Source organism: Pinus tabuliformis, chromosome 2_2, assembly GCF_031772625.1.
Source record: "Pinus tabuliformis cultivar Carrire ecotype Pingquan chromosome 2_2, CPIR1, whole genome shotgun sequence".
Lineage (NCBI taxonomy): Eukaryota > Viridiplantae > Streptophyta > Pinopsida > Pinales > Pinaceae > Pinus > Pinus tabuliformis.
The window spans coordinates 224,492,177-224,512,917 of NC_142300.1; positions in this window are offsets into that span (position 1 = coordinate 224,492,177).

Consider the following 20,741-nt stretch of genomic DNA (forward strand, 5'->3'; position numbering starts at 1 on the left):
GGGATCGCTTTTACTAGTTATCTTTTTACCTCTTTCCCATTATAAAAAGGGAAAAATTGTAAATAGAAAGGGAGGGAATTACTATCGAGAAATTGTAACGTTTATCATTGACTCTCATTGTTGGGTAGAGCATGAACTGGCTGTAATGTTTATGCAATGATTAATATATAAAACAATTGTTGTTCCTTTGCATATCCTGAAGTAATCTGGTGGTGTTCATTGGAGGCTAAGGGCCCGACCCTGGTGGATTCACTTGCTGTTCCTGTATCATGCATTTATGATTCCTGCAGTGTGATGGTTTGATTGAATTTCTACTTTTTGCAATTATATCGCTTTGCTATTTCCTATTTTCCAATCTTAACGGAATTGTTATGTTCATATATTCTGCAATAATATCATTGATACAGTTTATTGTTATTTCAGATCTAGTTATTTAGTTTTCTGTTTTGAGATCATCTACTGTAAAGAGAATTGACTATTGCTATCTAAGCTCTTAGATTGAGATCATCTGCTGCTTATATGAAGAATTGTGTTTGATTGAATAAATCAATTAAAAGAGGAATGAGTTATTACTATTGTATTCTCGACTGACAATTGCTGTTACTTTGATGAATGTATGATTTAGTTTCATTCGAGGATTGAGTTTCTTTTTAATATTATGAGAATTTACTTGCTGCATCCATTTACTCTTGTATTTGATAGAACTATACTGCAAGTTAGAATCACCACTTTCTGAGTTAAATAGCTGCCACATACTGTGTACACTCTTGAAATAGAAATACTTACCTGGATTGATAATTAATGTGAAGATAATTAGGAGTTAAAAATGCACCTTTTATCACTCAACATTTTGGCGCCGTTGTTGGGGAGAGTGTAGCCATTTCTGAGGAGTAGTGTACATCTGATGATTGTTGTTGAAGAAGAATTGGGTTTTGAAAATGGAAGGTAAGAACCTACGTAACGAGCAAGTAAAAGGCTTGCTCCCCTGCCTGCTTTTCAGCACAATTACAGAAATCTGAAATAGGTATTTTCTGCTTGTCTGTTGGGAGAGAATTGGGTTTTAAAAATGAAAGGTAAGAACTTGCGTACGATGCACGTAAAATGCCTGCTCCCCCACTCGCTTTCCGGCAGAATTGTTAAGAACTTATGGTAGAGGTAAATATTTGAATTGTGTGTATGACTAAGAAGAAAAAAACTGAAAATAATCCAATTCCATTACCCAAACCCAACAAAGTTAAGGGATCGGTGACCCTTGGGTGATCAACTTTCATAATCGACATCATAAAGAAAGCCGAATCTCAGCCATTAGTAGGTCCTAGAAAATTTTCTTCCAGACAACCTACTGGCTCCCTTCGGGCCACAGGCTCACCATCTATAGCCTTTGCTAAGGTCCACAACAAAATAGAAGAGATTGAGCAGAGTTTTCAAGAAATTGAAACTTCTCGCCCAATTTCTTTACAAGAAGGGAATTCTAGTAATCTTCGTGAAGGAGGAGGAGAAACAGGGAAACAGGAGCCAAGATCCCCTCAGGTAATAATTCAACTAGGAACACTCAACACCCCAGATAAAGGGAGTGTTGTTAAGTTCATTCAAGAAGGAGCAGGGGGAACATAGGAGCCAAGATCCCCTCAGGTAGTAGTTCAGTGCGGAACGCTCATTATCCCAAACTAGGGAAGAGTTGTTAAACTCATTCAAACCCGTTCTAGTCATCCTAGGAATAACTCTCTAGAGATTCCCGAAGGGTATTGGCACATATTTGATCAAATGGCCAAAAACTCATAGACACCTCAATCCTTCACCATATAGTATCCCATTGTTGACACAGTGGTCAATGCACCTATGAAAGCCATACCTCTCCAAAATTTTCCTACCTTTCATGGGCTGACATCAGAGGATCCAAACGCATTCCTATTCGAGTTTGATATATTGTGTTGGGGGTATGATTATACCACCAACCCCCAAAAATTAAAATTGTTTCCCTCTACATTGAAAGGAGTAGCCTTGCGATGGTTTATGGGATTAGGTGGAGGCACAATAAACGATTGGGAACAAATGAAAACCGCTTTCCTAAAAAAGTATCAGGACTACTGTAGATCTAGGGAATTGAAAGATGAAATATTCCAGATGGTATCAAGACCAAGTGAAACGTTAGAAGATTATGTGGAATGATTTCAATATAACCTCCAACAGTCTCCCTATGCAACTTTGCCTTTACCTGATAATGTGCTGAAAACTACACTAATTAAAGGGATGAAAGAACAATGGGTAGAAACATTAAATATTATGGGTAAAGGAGATATATATCAGGAGAATTGTGCTAACATCATTAATTTGTGTATCAGGTGTTCAAGAGGCAACACGAGATTGAAGGCAGCAAAACGTGACATGACCACAAGGGACAACAAAATCGTTGGTGGAGGCATTACTCGCGCAGAAATTGGCAATCTGCTAGAGGATTTCAAAACTGATATTTTAGGGACTTTGATAATGTAATTGGACATTATGAAAGCCAAACAAAAGCAGATAGAAGTAGAACAAAATTTGGTGATATTCTATCCTAGATGCAGAAAGAAGCATAGTCACAAAGAGTGACAAGGTGCAAACCTACGCCATATTTACAAAAGATCATGCTACAAAAAGCTACCCGTCACTCCCAGGGCTAAAATCCATTTATAAGGAGGCAGAAGAAGATACGGAACCAGTCTACCTACTTAATCAACATCGCCAATGGAAACCACGACAAACAGGTACGCAAACTGATCCATCCTCTTTCTTTCAAATGCCACAATATAATTCATAACAATACCCGGGAACCATGTGGTAGAACCAACCATCTTTTTCCAATTGGTCATAACAACCATCCCCTATGCCACCTTGGCCCAACCAATCAAATCAAAATAAAAATTGGCCAAATTCCTCTTACTTCCCACCATTTTGGAAAAATAATGCATATCAATCCCAATGGCCACACTCAACTTCACAGAACCATAACTGGCAGTCAAGCTGGCAAAGACCTATAAATCAACCAGCAGGAATAATCCCCCTAACTCAACCCACACTGCCAACACCGTACACATTGCAACAGAACCCTCAGACCAACTTACGGCCATAGCTCCCAGCCTAACCCAACCTAAACCCCAACAATAGACCAGTTCAATCTGTGCAAATTATTGAAGGACTAGAACCAGAAACTGATTTAAGGGAGTGCAATGACCTTCAATTAAGATCTGGGTGGATAATAGAATCATAGGGGGATAAAAATGTTCAAATTGAAGATCTGTTACCTGTAGAACAAGAACCACGAGAAGAGAACATGGTTAGACAAAAAACTCATGATCAAGAAACCACCTCTTCTCCACCATTCCCATAAAGGCTAATCATACCTCGCTCAATTGAACATCTTTATTTTGATTTTTTGGGATAATTGAAAAAATTTTGTATAAAAATACCACTCCTCCAGGCTATTCAAGACATACCAATTTATGCAAAAACTATTAAAGAATTATGTATGAAAAAGCCAAAGAGGAAAATAACAACAAATCCAACAGTCCATGTAGTCGGTACCTTATCTGATTTACTATCAGGAAGAGAAACACCTGTAAAATATGAGGACCTAGGAAATCCTATAGTCATGGTGCAAATAAATGGATGCTTTACCCAATGACTTAGTTGATTTAGGAGTAACAATTAATACTATTACAACCACAACTTGTCAAAAGCTTGGCATTACATCCTTGGACCGAACCACGACCTTGTTGGAGCTGGTTGACCGATCGGTAGTCAAACCAAAAGGCACATTACAGGATGTAATGGTGTCTGTAGACTCTTGGGAATACCCTGTAGACTTTCTGATCATCAATCCTAGAAATCGACTCTATGGACATCCCTTAATTCTAGGTAGACCTTGGCTAGCAACTGCGAATTCTTACATTAGCTGTCGAACAGGTAGCACGACTATAGCAAGAGGAAGCAATGTAAAGAACTTTGCCTTATATCCTTCAACTCAGCCAAGTTTAACAATAATCAAAACCAAAAAACAACCTGTATCATATCTAACTGAAAACATTAGATCACCGCTAACCATAGAAGATGCTCTCGAATTTAAAGATCAAACATAAGATGACATCATTAACACCTACATTAACCAACCAGATGCCAGATTCCATCTAAAATGTCACATGATCGAGGAAACATTCGATAAAAAAATAGAAGAAGATCCCCTAAAATATATTAACGAACAATCAATACCAACTACCTCTGTTTATAACAACAAAACCATAGAAATTGAGCCAGGAAAAACTTTGAATATTAACAAAAACCTGACTGCTGACTAGGAGTAGAAGCTTGTTCAACTCCTGAGAAAATATAAAGAGGCCTTTCCATGGGATTACCTAGACATGAAAGGGATTGATCCCCAATTATGCATGCACCACATTTATACAGAGAAGGATACCAGGCCCGTTCGACAACCTCAACGGAGGTTAAATCCTCATCTTAGAGATATTGTCAAAGCTTAACTACAAAAATTGCTAGATGTAAACTTTATCTACCCAATATCTGACAACAAATGGGTCTCTCCATTAGTAGTGGTGCAAAAAAAGAATGGAAAGTGGTGTATATGTGTTGACTATATAGAGCTCAATAAAGCAACCCAAAAAGACCATTTTCCCCTTTCGTTCATTGACCAGGTCTTAGACACTTTGGCAGGAAAAAAATTCTTTTCTTTCCTAGATGGCTTTAGCGGATACAATCAAATTTAGATTGCTCCTAAATATCAGGATAAGACTACCTTTACCTGCCCTTGGGGAACATTTTCTTACAGAGTCCTACCTTTTGGGCTATGCAATGCCCCTGCCACATTCTAGAGGGCTATACTCGGCATTTTTTCAAATCTGATAAATGAAGGGCTTGAGGTGTACATGGATGACTTTACACCTTACGGAGATGACTCTGAGTCAACATTAGAAACATTAGAGAAAGTTCTGCAAAGATGCATTGCCACTAGACTCTATTTAAGCAATGAAAAATGCCACATGATGGTGACTGAGGGCCTCATCCTCGGTCATTATATCTTAGCTGCTAGAATCTAGGTAGATCTAGAAAAAATTTAGATAATTCTTTTAATACCTATCCCTACCACACAAACAAAGATAAATGTGACAACTCTTTTGAAGATTTAAAACGGCTTGTATCAACAGCCCTAGTATTAAGGGGCCCAAATTGGGGTCTGCCATTCTAGATTTCATCCGATGCTTCAGACCTAGCCATAGGAGTAGTTCTCGGCCAGGAAGAAGATAAAAAGACATATGAAATATACTATATTAGCAAAAATCTATCTCCTGCTGAATTAAATTATACTGTTATTGAAAGAGAATTTTTTGCTGTAGTCCATGCTATCAATAAATTCCGACATTATATAACAGGATACGATGTGGTTTTATACATTGATCGCTCTGCTATTAAATATCTAGTTAATAAACCAATTACAAATGGAAGAGTGACAATATGGTTGATTCTTTTGGAGGAATTCGATATAACAATTAAAGATCGACCAAGAAAATAAAATCCAGTAGCAGACTTCCTTTCACGAATGCCAAAGACAGATGACTCGGCAGCAGTAGAAGACCAGTTTCCAAATGAACATTTATTTGTTGTAACAGTGAAAACACCATGGTATGTGAATGTTGCAAATTATTTGGCAGTGGGAAAATTACCCAAGCACCTCATGCCTAATGAAAGAAAACAAATAGTACAACGTAGCACGCGATTCTCTTGGATCAGGGGCTATTTATTTCATACGGAGTTGATATGAACATTAGAATATGTGTCAAGGAAGATGAAGTTTCTGACATTCTGAAAGTGTGTCATGATGGGTCGTGTGATGGACATTTTACAGATTGAAGGACTGGTCACAAAGTTTTACAAATGGGCTATTATTGGCCCACCATTTTTAAAGATGCCAATAAGTTTGTCCAGGCATGTGACAGTTTCCAGAGAATGGGACACTCCGGGCAGTCTAATGAGATGCCTTTGTACCCGCAAGTAGTCATTGAACCTTTTGAGTGATGGGCGTTAGACTTCATCAATCCAATAAACCCATCCTCTAATCAAAATACATATATCTTAGTTGTAACAGAGCATGTGACTAAATGGGTGGAGGCAGAGGCACTACCAAGGGCAACAGAGGATTTGGTAATCCACTTTCTTTTCCAACTATTCGTGCGATATGGCTTGCCTAAAGAGGTAATTATGGATGGAGGGCCATAATTCATAGGCCATAAGTTCGCTGCAACATTAAATAATTATCATATCATGCACAAAATCACGACTCCATACCACCCACAGGCAAATGGCTAGGTAGAAAGCACCAATAAAGTGATCGAGACAATACTTACAAAGACAGTTGCATCACATAAACATGACTGGGCTACCCGATTGCTAGAAGCCCTGTGGGTATATCGTACGGCATGGGGAAATGCCACGGGATATTCCCCATACCAATTAGTGTTTGGCAAAGAACCTATCTTCCCAATTGAATTTGAAATCCAGACATTGAGGATAGCTCAGGAGGTAGGCTTGGACTTAAATGAGGCACAGATTAATAGGCTACATCAAATCAATGAATTGGATGAAATCCGGCTATCAGATCTTCAGCACACTGCACTGATCCAACAACAAAGAGCGAAATGGCATGATGCCCTTATTAAAAAGAAGATCTTCCATGAAGGAGATTGGGCACTCCTGTATGATTCTAGGTTCCAGGATTTCCCCGAAAAACTCCAAACTAAATGGTTGGGACCTTATGAGATACAAAAGGTGCATGATAATGGCACCATCACATTAGCCACCATTGACAAGTCTGGCTATTCTTTTAAAGCGAATGGACATAGAGTACAACTTTATCGCAAACCGCTTACCAGGGAGTCCTTTTGCTAGTAATCACGGGAAGATTCCACCATAAAAATTCTCGCTGAGGAGGACAACCCATCCTCAACATTGACCTAGTAAATAATTCATTTTGTCTTTGAATTTTGTACATAAATTCTTCTTTCTATTTTGATTGAATTTTCTTGTAAAAACTGTAAATAAACTCGGTTTTTCCCTTTGTTGTTCCCTTTAAGGAACAACTGTTGTTCCCTCCAAAGAATAGCTATCGTTCCCTCTAAGGAACATCAATTTTGTGTATAGATTTTTGTGATGTTCCCTTAAAGGAACAACTGTGTTCCCTTTAAGGAACAACTGCTGTTCCATTGAAGGAACAACAGTCTCCTGTATATTTGATTTTCGTGTTGTTCCCTCTAAGGAACAACTACTGTTCCGTCCAAGGAACAACTGTTGTTCCCTTTAAGGAACAACAGTTTTGTGTGTGCTTGCTTTTGCTATTCCATTTAAGGAACAATTATTGTTCCCTTTGAGGAACAACTGTTGTTCCATTTAAGAAACAACAGTTTCATGTGTGCTTGCTTTTTCTATTCCATTTAAGGAACAATTGCTATTCCCTTTAAGGAACAACTGCTATTCCCTCTAAGGAATAGCTACCGTTCCCTTTAAGGAACAACTGCCATTCTGTGTGTACTTGTTTTTGTTGTTCCATTTAAGGAATAGCTGCTATTTCCTCTAAGGAACAGCTGTCATTCCATCTAAGGAGAAATAATTCCCTGTATATTCAATTTTCGTGCTATTCCATTTAAGGAACAATTGCTGTTCCCTCTAAGGAACAACATTCGTTCCCTCTAAGGAACAACAGTTTTGTGTGCATTTGTATTTTTCTATTCCCTTTAAGGAACAGTTGTTGTTCCCTCTAAGGAACAATAGTGTCATATGCATTTTATTTTTGTTGTTCCCTTTAAGGAATAGTTGATGTTCCCTTTAAGGAACAACAACTGTTCCCTCTAGAGAACAATAGTTTTGCATGCGTTTGGTTTTTGTTGTTCCCTTTAAGGAATAGTTGTTGTTCCCTCTAAGGAACATCAGTTGTTCCCTCTAAGGAACAACATCCGTTCCCTCTAAGGAACAACACTTCTGTGTGTGTTTGTTTTGGCTGTTCCCTTTAAGGAACAATTGCTCTTCCCTCTAACGAAAAACAGTTTCGTTTGGGTTTGTTTTATTGTTGTTACCTCTAAGGAACAACAGTTTCGTTTGAGTCTATTTTTCCGCTATTCCATCTAAGGAACAATTATTGTTCCCTTTAAGGAACAATAATTTTGTGTCCATGTTTTTTTTTTCGCTGTTCCTTATAAGGAACAACTGTTGTTCCCTGTAAGGAATAACAGTTTCTGTGTGTAGTTTTGTTTCTTTTTGTTGTTCCTCCTAAGGAACAGCTACGGTTCCCTTTAAGGAACAACAGTCTTGTGTTTTTTTTTGTTTTTCCCTCCAAGAAACAACATTTTTTGTGAAAATTTTTCTTTAGAAATAAGCACCTTGTGAATATTATTTCACTCTCTATGATCCTCTAGAGGGAAAGAATACAAACATATATATAAGGATACAAATTTGAAGGTTACTGGAACAAGCAAATCGAATATTATAATCTTTAATGAGATTGCTTTGTATTGATTAAAAAAGGGAAGGACACAACCATATATATCACTTTGTTGTCCTTATCTTCACTATAAATCAAATTGATTGATTATTTAAACCATTATGGTTCTTCCCTAACCCCTATAATTCTCTCTGCTCATTATCATTGAATAAGAGTAAGGGCATATTTTTTTCTATTGGTATGTTCAGACTTCTTCCACCATCCCTACCCTTAAGGAGTGTTGAAGCACCCTCTATATATAAATAGGAAGTGCTGTCTAAAAAATAATATATATATATATATATTTACTAACAATTTCATGATTTTTCAGGTGGAGGATAGGGGGTCTCATCATGAGCCAGCCTACCATGATCATAAGGAAGCAGTGAAGTGGCATTCCCACTATGGCCACCACACCAGGGATATGATACAAAGGATGCATCAGAAAATTAAAGTCGTTGGAATAGGAGGTCTCATCACGAGCCGACCTATCCACTTTTCGCTCCTCCCCAGTGAATGGCATTGTGATTCATTTGGTCACCAAGCTAGCACAATGGCCTCCATTCTAACATCATAAGGCACTTTCCTAATTATACATAAAGGATCATGGTTCCAAAGGGTGAAAAAGAAACTCTATTAAGGTTATAAACACCTGTGGGCAACAGAAGCTCTGTTAATGGTATTGGACTCAAATTTTCAACATCAATAGTGATTATAACTCCCTTTTCTTATTCTTTATCTACATTAAAGAGAAGATTATATCCCTGATTTATTTTTTTGAACCTTTATGCATGAGATATCTTTTAAAAAATCAATCTAGTGGTTTAAGTGGAATAATGACCACAAAGCATCTTACCCACGTAAGATGTCCTTTCTCCCTTTTCGAATCATTCCATGACATCTCCACATTTATTCATAATTCTCATTTATGCATTGATTTTAGTACCCCGATATTTTTGTGATCTTATCATAAATATGTATATCTTGCCATTTCTACCACTCCTGTACGTTGCGGCTAGAGCATCATTCCTTCATTTGATCGGCTGAAGGCGATATATAATTTTAAGGGGGGGAGAGGGTGACTCCCAAAGCACTCATGAGTGCGTGTCAACCCTTTATTTGGTTATATCGGACTATATGACATTCCATAATAGCAAGTCTTTAACGGTATTTATGCTGAAAAAGTATTATCTGATATTAACAACTTGTTGTTCCATTGCTGTATTACCTGTCTATTGTTGTGTTACCTGTGTTAAGCTAACAATGTGCAGAATTTAGGAAAAATGGAAGGAAGAACAATGCGAAGGGAGCCACTAATACTAGCTGTTTCCAATGCCACCAGAGAAATTTTAGTCAGAGCCGGATGGGTTGCATATTTCACATGACTGTAGAAACCAAATGAAGCCATTGCTATCGAATTATTATAGAATTTACAAAATGAACATTCTATGATAAGAGGAAGGCAAATTACAGTGACAGACACAGTAATAGCTGAAGTGTCTGGACTACCAGCAATCGGACCCATATGGACTCATAAAAAATTGAGGTTGTAGGATGCTATTGCAGTTTTTCAGGATGAGCGATAGAACCTGATTGTCAAAGGCAAAGGAGTTCAACCTTCATCCCTTGGAGAACGATGGACAGAACTAGCCAGAATCGTTCAGAGCCATATCACATGCGATGGAAGAAAAGATGTGTTAAGGCCACGACACCTTAAATTATTAGCATTTCTGAAGCAGAAATGTTCTGTAAACTTGCCTACGTATTTGAATTTCTTATTTCATGACGCTGCTTGAATAATAAAAAAATCCTGGCATATAGAAACTGTCATGAGTCATATTGCTTAATTAGGTCGATAGTAAGCTATAATCTTGCCTAGTAGCAAATAAGTTTGGAAGAAATAGTATTTACCATAGAAGGTGGGTTAGCTTTACCTACTCCTAACCCTGTCCCAAAAAGGAAGAGAACTGTTAGCACAAACAGTCCATAAAAATGCAGATGCTCTACCAAGACAAGCTTGGGTACAACTGAAAACCTCTAGGGTAGTAGCAACCAACCCTTAGAACTATCTACTCTTGAAAATGAGCACTCTAGTGAAGAGGAGAGGAATGAAATAGAACTCCCCTTAACTCCCAACACAAGTCCTCCGCGAGAATTATTTTATATGGAATTGGCCCAGATTTTGGCCAATATGAATGAATTTATATAGCTCAAAAGCCCGCTCAAATTTAATGTTGAAGCAACACAAACAGAAAAAAACTCTACCCATAATAGGAGCATATCAGAAAATGTGATCGATAGAGAAGAATCAGGGGTAGAAGTCACTCAGGAAGAGGTAGATCAAACTAGCAATGCAACTCCAGGAGAACCTAGTCGGGTTAAGTTAAATACATAGGATGTGGGACAAATAGGAGAAATAGGAACAAGTTAGGGTAAGGACACAACTCTTGAAAAACAAAATCTAGATAAGCAACCAATAAAAACGATTAGTGGAACAATTGTTCCTTCTGAAAAGAAGAAAAACAAGTTAAAAGGCTTAGAAAGGAACAACAAAGGCTGCAAAAATTAGTGAAACGACTCAGGCAAAGGATAAGGACATTAACAGAGGGGAAAGTTTCAGGAAGAACCCCGAAAAAAATGAACGCAACCATTCAAACTAAATTTCATGATACAAAGGTCACTGGGACTCAAATTGAGCCCATATTAATTCCAATTGTTAAGGAACAACACGTCACTATTGTAGAAGCAGCTGGCCAAACAAAGAATATATATTTTCATTGCATAATTGTTCAAATGGAAGTAGTAACCTCCGACAACATGGCCACCTAGACAGAAGGATAGACTGTCCATAATAAAAGTACACAGACTATAAGAATTCAGTCCCGTAGCATGAATATGCATACATATATTCAAGCCAAGGACATTATGACAAGCATCAATCCCAGTATGGCAAATCTTCAAGAAAATCTGGCACAGGCTCGACTTACCATAGAATGGCTTGAGGAAGAAACTATCCCCCAATAGAGGTACCAGGAATTATAGAGGTAACTGTGGGATATGAATGCGTCAGAAAGTGAGGCATTTGAGAAATACATAAAGGCATAAGAAAGGACTGAGAAAATAAAACTCAAATTGGAAAATACTAAGAGTCAAATGAATACTATTTGCTACTTATATACTGACATATTGGCTTGAAGATCTCCTGCCAATAACTATGCCCTATTTTTGATGGAAATATATTTACAGTTGAAGATCAAAGCTTTCAAAGCTGGAAAACCCATAGAGTTGAAAACAATTGATGATTTTCTAAACTGTTGTAAGCATCATGGGGTCAAAGTACAGAGGCCGTTGTGTGAATTTTATTTACACAATTTTGTATTAGAAGAAGAACTTGAAAAGAACCCCAATCCTTTTATAGGAGATGTGTAGTTCCAGGCTTCATTTCATTCGTTGTTAATCAATTGAAATGGTTCAAGGCCTATAACACTTTCCAGAGGCAGAAAAATGGACTGGACTTGTGGGTTAGAGGTGAACCAAAGCACCCCTTACAAATGCTGGCCAAACACAAAAGTTTGATGAAGAGGGAAGGAGTAATCCAAACTCTGGGACCTATTTAGAAAGAAATTGTCCAAAAAGGGGTTGAGTATTTCCTTTCCATTCAGGAAAGCTCTTTCACTACAACAAAGCTCAGATGGACAGTTTCCAATAACAATGTATAGAATAGAGAGCCATTTAATTACAAAAACTTTAAACTGGCTACAGAACGCTTTGTCATCTATAGTAATCTCATCCTAAGGGAAGGCCCTTATTGGCTAGGCTGTGGTTTCGCAACCCTATTATTTGGTATCTAGATGAGGGGTACAAGGCTATATATGAGCTCCCTGAAGGACAAATAGGGCACATTTTTGAAATCTTGGCCAAAAATCATGGTTTCAAACCACTTTACAACCTCCCTTCTCCAGCTTATTCCTTGACTGCTCTGCATACAAACTACATGATTTTCATGAGGACATGAAAAAGGGTAAGCAAGGGAGTATGTTGAGTCATGCAAAAGGTATGCATATGTTATTTATTTCATCATCCTTTTCCTTTAATTGTATCTCTTTTATAACCTAAAATGTTAATATATCAAAGGAATATGGTAAGAATGAAGAAATCATCTGTAGTTAAAATTTCGTTGATCATATCCTTCTTTATGTAGGAAAAAGACGAAATCGGACAACTTTTGTTCCCTAACCAAGGAACAACGAGAAAGCAGCAAGATAAGCAAGGGCACAACGTTTACAGATATGTACAAAAGAGAATCAAACAAGATTAGTGCAAGGAGGGAAAAAGTGCCTGAACTTAAAAACATTTGCGAATCCCTCAGGATCGAGAGATCCTGAGGGATTGCTTTTACTAGTTATATTTTTACCTCTTTCCCATTATAAAAAGGGAACAATTGTAAACAGAAAGGGAGGGAATTACTATCGAGAAATTGTAATGTTTATCATTGACTCTCACTATTGGGTAGAGCATGAACTTGCTGTAATGTTTATGCAATGATTAATATATAAAATGGTTGTTGTTCCTTCGCATATCCTGAAGTAATCTGGTGGTGTTCAATGGAGGCTAAGGGCCCGGCACTGGTGTATTCACTTGCTATTCCTGTATCTTGCATTTATGATTCCTGCAGTGTGATGGTTTGATTGAATTTCTACTTTCTGCAATTATATCACTTTGCTATTTCCTGTTTTCCAATCTTAACGGAATTGTTATGTTCATGTATTCTGCAGTAATATCATTGATACAGTTTATTGTTATTTCAGATCTAGTTATTTAGTTAAGTATTCTATTTTGAGATCATCTACTGTAAAGAGTATTGACTACTGTTGTCTAAGCTCTCAGATTGAGATCATTTGCTGCTTATATTAAGAATTGTGTTTGATTGAATAAATCAGTTAAAAGAGGAATGAATTATTACTACTATATTATCGACTGAAGATTGTTGTTACTTTGATGAATGTTTGATTTAGTTTCATTAGAGGGTTGAATTTCTTTTTAATTGTTATGAGAATTTACTTGCTGCATCCATTTACTCTTGTATTTGAAAGAACTATACTGCAAGTTAGAAACACGACTCTCTGAGTTAAATAGCCGCCACATATTGTGTACATTCTTCAAATAGAAAGACTTACCTGGATTGATAATTAATGTGAAGATAATTAGGAGTTAAAAAGACACCTTTTATCACTCAACAACACCTTCCTAGGTATATAAGTAGGCTCTCATTTGTAAAAATCATATCTCATATCAACTATTTTATACACTATTCAATATATGTGTTTCTTATTCTCAATGGATGTCTTCATGTTCCAAGTGTTTTGAAGATTATGACATAGCTTGAAATTTGTTCATTACATTGGTATCAGAGTTGTTCGATCCTTTGGCCGCTCAACCACTGTACAAAACTAGTCATTCAACCTTTGGCTATTAAGTCTTCATGAAATTCATTACAATCACAATTCAAGTGTTTCACTATAAAAGTTTTGGGAGGTTCTCCATTTTTATGTCAGGGCCTTGGCCATTAAAAAATTCAAAGTATATAAAAGAAATTAAAAAGAAGATATAATAAAAAAAAGAAAAATAAAAAAGAGGGTATACATCTATATATATATATATAATCAAAATAAAAAAAAAATCAAAGATATCCAATAGGTTGGTTTGGGTCGCATAAGTGTCGATGTCTCCATCCAATGTCATCATCCCAAAATTGGCTATCCATCCACTACAATATCCATTTGCACCACTTCCGCAGAGCCCTGTCACCAAAGAAACTAATCCACTACTGTCGTGCATTCAGGCCATTGCAAGCCCTCCTCGACTAGCCACCGTGGCTAATTTCTTCTTCTACTGGTGCACTCTGCCTCATTCATCACCCTCCTTCCCTCCATTGTTGCAATCCCTTTCATATACCTACCATTGTTTATTATTGCAATGGTCATTTAACCAACATCTAGCACATCTGTCTAATAACATTCAAACAACATTCAACTTCCATATAGGTTACTAATTCTCTCCAAAGGTTCCCCGACACGAGGGTTGTCTATCGTCCAACTGCCATTCCAAGGGAATGCACCAGAGTTTACCAAAACTTGCACAATTTGTGGGTTAACTATATTTCAAAATAAAACTCGAATAAGAACAACAATTGAAAGGTCAAAATGTTGTGATGTTTATAATTAAAACAAACTGTTATTTAATTATTAACCCAAATCATCAAACTGTGAAGTTTGGGGTTATTTTATTGAAGGAAATTAGAAAGACGTTACTGAATTAAAAACCAAATCAAAAGTTTTGATTATTAATTTAAAGAGAAAGTTAATAAAGCATTCAATAATATTGGAAATAGGTAATATATAAATTAAAAGGGAGTGTTATATATATATATATATATATATATATATATATATATATATATATATATATATATATATATATGAAGTTATTTAAAAAATAAAGGGTGGTATTGTTATTAAAAATAAGGAATTTTGTGTATAACTTATGAAAAATATTAAAAAAAATATATAAAATAGAGTATTATAAGGTGGAAGTGAAAATGACTTATTTATTTTATTTTAATAATAAGGTATTTAATTAAAAGAAGAAGGAGAAGAATAACAAGTGACCAAGTGAATAAAGTGATCAATAATGAATTATAAACTGGAACAATGGAAGGAAAAATGGAGTTTAAGTCAAAAATGAAGGAAGACTTCCAGGAACTTCATTTAACTATGCTTTAGTGCTATTCAGAATTAAGGGAACTTTGGTAGGAAAATATGTTACTATCTCTATCTCTCCCGCCGAAAAAAAAATTATATAAACCCAAAAATTGCAAACCAATTGGTGATTCCCGAGTCAAATCTAATAAAAAAATTAAACTTCTTGGATAACAAACAACATGAAATAATTGATTTATAGTGAAGAATTGGGTATTATACATTTATATGGAAATTATTTGTTCAATACCTATGCAACAATCTAGGTGATATTATTTTGGGTTCACCCTGGATCGAAACACCATGGTTCTTTATCCTTAATACGAAAAAGAAGTTTTGACATTTTTCTACAAAATAAAAAAAATAACGCTATAAAATGCTACACTAAAACCAAATTTAGTAAAACTAGAAGACATAAAATATATCTCAAAAGTAATTCTTCAAGAAAACCAAAAGGCAATGAAAATTATGCAGAAATAAGTTGGAAAGATTATCACATAAAAAATGAAGAAGTTATTTACCTCAAGGACCATAACAAGAAAGTATTAACACAAATTAAGAAACTTAAAAATGAAGAGTAAAGAAAAATATAAAAGAACTCATCACGAAAGACGTATCAAAGTCTTCAGAAGTAATAGTCCAAGTTGAAGAAAAAGGTAAGAATACTAATACAATGAATATAAAAACTCAAGATAATGAAAAACCAGTGGAAGTAAAAATATAATTTGATGTTATAGTTCAGATAATGAAAAATCCAAATGAAAGCCATAAATTACATCAATATTTGAAGTAAATCCAAAAATTGCCTCATAGATGGTATGGGAAAATCAAACCTAAAATAACTCCTTATCGACATTTGAATAACAAGAGAAGACAATTCAATCAGTCTGCATTTATGCATCACTCATAAAAAAAAAACAATGAACTTATGTTTTGAAGACTACCAATGTTCGTGTAATTCAGTGTTGTGATAAAAATTTACATGAAGTATCCAATAACCACAAGATTCCACAAAATATTGATTTAGGATGGTTATATCCCTTCTTAGTGTGAAAATTTCATTTATCACTCAAAGGATCATATCATCTTGTATCAACGAAGATGACAAATCAAAGAAATTTGAAAATATTATTATAATTATTATGATTGAAATTTTAAGAGGAAGGAAATGTTATGAACATAATAATAATAATAATAATAATAATAATAATAATAATAAACAATCATAATAATTATTAATAAGTGATCATTAATTAGTGATTAGTATAGAAGATGTATAACTGTAAGGACATGACCATTCATGAAGGGGCACCTGCCTAGGTATATAAATGAGCCCTCATTTGTAAAAATCATATTTCATATCAACTAATTTATATACTATTCAATATATATTATTCTTATCCTCAATGGATGTCTTATTGTTCTAAGTATTCTAAAGATTACTGCACAATATGAACTTTGTTAATTACAAATACATTACCACCTGATTCCAATTGGAAGGATGACAAACCAATGCCCTTGACTTTGTATTTGCCATTATATACAAGCTTAACCCTTTGAGCTATCTTATTTTCAACCAATTCAAAATGTTCTCATGAATTACAATCATGTTCTTAGAGGCACCACTATCAACCAACCATATTTAATCATGACCTACAATGGAACCTTTAAGAGTAAAATAAAATGAGTATTCATCATCAAAATCATTCTTTATAGGCCTCCTCTTATGAGAGGATTCATAAAGGTTCTTTGTAGAAGAATTCCACTTTCCTTTCCTCTTTTGATCATTATTCCTTTTATTTCTTTGAGGAAATTCATTTTTATAGTGACCATATTCTTGACAACGATTGGATCAAAAATTTGTTAGATATCTTCTATCTTGAGCTAGATGAGGAGGTCTTCTTGGTGGATCAGGTCCCATTCTTGGAGAAGATGTTGGAGTAGGTCTTGAATTAGGTCTTCTTCTATAAATTATTCGAAATCTTCCAAAGTTACGACTTCTTATATTACTATTTGAGTGGGCCGCAAATGCTTGATAATCTTCAGTTGGATTTGCAATATTCCCTCTGGAAACGAGCCTTGATTCTTCTTGTGTGCAAGAAGCCCAAAGATCGTCAAAAGAAGGTGCATATTCTCTACCACTGATAATTGCTGCAAAAGGATGTTAGGATTTAGGTAGAGCAGCCATTGCCATAGCTACTAATTATTTTTAATCTACTTCTTCTCCAATAACTTTGAGTTGATCTCTGATTTGAGACATCCTTACAAAATATGATGCCAGAATGTCATTATTTGTCATCTTGATATTACAAAGTTGAAACAAAATTATAGATTTATTGATGTTGTTGATAGTGAACAATCCAATAATTTCATCATACACCTCCTTGGAAGTTTCATGATCGAAAATATAGGGAATCAGATGATCCCTGACAGAGTATATAATGATGCTCCTCACCAAGATGTCATCTTCCTGGAATTTTTCTTTTCCTACTTGATCAACTAGTTTAGTAAATTTTCCTATAACAATGCCCAAGACCTTGTGCCTTGCAAGCACTAGGTCAATGCTAGCCTTCCATGCCCTGTAATTTGTGGCTCCTCAAGCTTTCTATCAAACTTCATGAAAGAATTTGCGATGAAGATGTACAAAAAAAAAAAAAAGTAGAATCCAAAACTCTTCAAAGTTCTTGTCAACGCTCTTCAAGGTGATCTCAATGATCTTTCCCCTCACCAAAGCTCTGAATCCTTGTTGATTTTACTAGTGCAATCAAGACTAGTACTATTTTTCAAATTGATAACTACTTATAATGATACAATTTGACTTCTTATAATATTCCAATCATTAAGGAGTTATACATGAAATATTTCAACCATTCACTTTCATCAATAGAGAAATAAAGATCCTAGTAAATGATAAAACAAGAGACAAGAGACACCAATATTTAGGCTAGCATCCAAGGAAAAACCCACAAAGGGGAAAACCAAACCAATATTTCCTTATGAGAGAGAAATTTAGTTCATTAAAAGTACATTAAAATAGTCCAACAAGATTCCAAATTCTGATGCAAACAAATACCAAATCATACTAATCCAAGGAGAGTGAAGGTACAATCAACATTGGTCAAAGTTAAGTTTGCAACAAAGGGCCAAATTTTGGCCTAAGGTAGCTCATAATAGAGGGCCCAAAACAATGGTCAACAAACCCCTATAATTTTTGGTCAAAGTCACAGGTTTGACCAATGGCCAACAACCCTGAAACAAGACAAAATATTGGTCAAATAGGGTCAACATATCCCTAGAATATTTTTCCTTTACATAGTCAAAGAGCTTGGTCAAACAAAATAAATCTTTCCCAAGTCAATGTTAGTCAAACAAAAGAATAAAATCTAGCTAATACATAACATAAAGACTCCTTTTACACCTTCTCACATGTGAAATTCTCTTTGCTATTTCAATTCAAATGTGTGAGTGATGTGATGCCAAAATGAGCTCCAACAAACTTGTATTTATGTGTCTTAGAAGGTGGCTTTTCTACATGTGGGGCCAACTTGTGCAGTTTAGGTTGACTCGGTCAAACATAAAAATATAAATTTTCTCCATTGATTTGAAAATGAAAATATTAACCATAGCTACCATTTTTCAAAATAAATCAACCCTCGAATAAAAAAATAGCATGAATATTAGCATCCTTATTTATTTTCATCATCAAAATTACTATTGTTTTGAAAAGATTACCTCACCTATATTAATACAATATAAATCAATCGGTAGCATTCATTTTTTTTTGGGTTAATATTAACACATTTTTCAACTATAGTCTGAACCACCTTGTAACATTGCCAACACAAACTTTAAAATCAACCCTAACACTAATAATGACACCCTTATTTATTTTTATGGTCTAAAATACTACTTTTTGGAAAAAACAACTTCAAAAGTACCTATTTTGTTACCACATAAAATTTAAATCCAATCATCAAATTGAAAATTTGTGCTTTCAATGGTAGTTTTTTTATTTTCTCAAGGGTTTAAATTGTTACTTTTTTGTGATTTAGTCTTGATAGATAGTTGATACTTTACAAGTGGAACTTTAAAACCAAACTCAAACCAAAGGGATTTTCTATTGAAAACACCCCCTCTTACAAAACAATTGAAATAAAAAAAGAGTATAGAAAAGAAAAAAAAATTACATTCCACATTTTTTTAATGTTAAAAAAATTAAATATTAGAAAACAAAATTAAGAAGCCCAAATTTATTTATAAAATTTTACATATTTTTTTGTTTGTCATGTGGTTTGAGTTCATAAAATATTACATCAGTCTTGACCTATGGCTTGAGAAACCGCGACCCAGGGGTATTTAAGTTGTCAAAATCATTCAAGGATTGCACCCGACCTAGACCACACCAACCATTAACATGACTGCATTTTTGCCCACAAAGATTCGTACTGATGACCTTCACATCACAAAGTGACTTAACAATACACCCCATCACCATTTATTCTACACCTCGTGGGCCAAAAAAAATAATTCTACATATTAAAAATAAAAATAAAATTTTATTACGAGAAGATAAATATTAAAATAAAATAAAATTAGATTTTAAATTATTATTATTATTATTATCCAATTTTAAAAATTATACACAATTAAAAAATGGTTTAATCATATTAAATAATATTTAAAAAAAAAAGGATAGTTTTTAATTTAATTATTTTTATTTTGTTGCATATAATTATATATTTATATTAAAATTTAATTTTCTAAATATTACAAAAATATAAAATAACCAGTAAAATTAATCCACATTTTAAGGGCATTGACCTTATATTTAAAAGAGATGATACATTTTTATTTAATTGCTTTTTATTTTTTATTTTTAATATTTTAGTTATTTTAAATAATTGTTTTGTTAAATAGCGATCTTGGAACGTTTCTTTCCCTTCTCTTTGATCACAGAAACAAGATTTTGAAGAATGGCAATTAGACTATCTTCTCTTGAGGTCCGATAGATCGCATTGGTCTTAGTTGATGTTAATCATCATCAACATCATTATATTTTTTTAAAATATGATTTATTTTGTTTATTAGGGTTAAGTTGAGTGGTCGGGACTCATAAAAATAATGGTGCTCACTTTAATTCAAATATTGATTATCGTTGCTTGATAGGGTTTGTAGGTTATCATAATTGGGCGGTGGTTTCTCTACAACAATGTAAGGCAATCTTTAGCAGTGGTAATGAATGTACTTCCTAGTTATCAATTCTTTTTCTAATACCCAAAAAAAATAGAAATAAGAAAAACAAAAGATAAAAATGAAAAATTAAATGCTATCTTATTTTATTTTTAAATATTTAACAATTTGTAATGTTTTTTTAGTTATTTCTCCATTAAGGGAAACAATTAAATACTTCCTATTTTTTTTAACGTAAATGTATAATCTTTTTATTATTATTATTTTTAGAT